Genomic DNA, 672 nt, shown 5'->3' with positions numbered 1-672 from the left:
CGCGCCTTGTACGTCAGTTCTAACAGAAAGCTTCCCACGTTTTCTACTCCATCTATCGCTGTATGTAGGCACATCCAAACATACATCGTCTCTTAACGAAAGACCTTCCCAGTAAGTGCATTTCGTTGGAGGCAACAGAATAATATTAAAAAGACATTAGAACGAGTGTAAACTATATTAGTTTACTTCTCCGAAAATACACCTACAAACGATTTAGAAACTTTAGGCGAATGCTCCTTGCCCCCAGACTAGTCTCAGGTCTCCATGGTTTGGCTGGAGCTGCTAGAGAGCAGAAGGACGTGTTTATCAGCCCCCTTCACAGCAAAAAGCAAAGGATATTTGCTTTCATAGAATAGAATCATAGAATCATAGAATCATTATGGTTGGACGAGACCTCAAAGATCATCAAGTCCAACCGTATACCTGATGCCACCCTGTCCACTAAACCATGTCTTGAAGTACTACATCTAAACTTTTTTTGAACACCTCCAGGGACGATGACTCCACCACCTCCCTGGGGAGCCTGTTCCAATGCCTAACGACTCTAACGGTGAAGAAGTTCTTTCTAATGTCGAGCCTGAACCTCCCCTGGCGCAACTTGAGACCGTTTCCTCTCATCTATCGCTAATTACCGGGGAGAAGGGCCCCATCCCCACCTCACTACAACCTCCT

The sequence above is a fragment of the Cariama cristata genome, unplaced genomic scaffold, assembly GCF_000690535.1.
Source record: "Cariama cristata isolate BGI_N322 unplaced genomic scaffold, ASM69053v1 scaffold589, whole genome shotgun sequence".
NCBI lineage: Eukaryota > Metazoa > Chordata > Aves > Cariamiformes > Cariamidae > Cariama > Cariama cristata.
The sequence above is the reverse complement of the archived record's forward strand: the minus strand, read 5'-3'. Positions refer to the sequence as shown.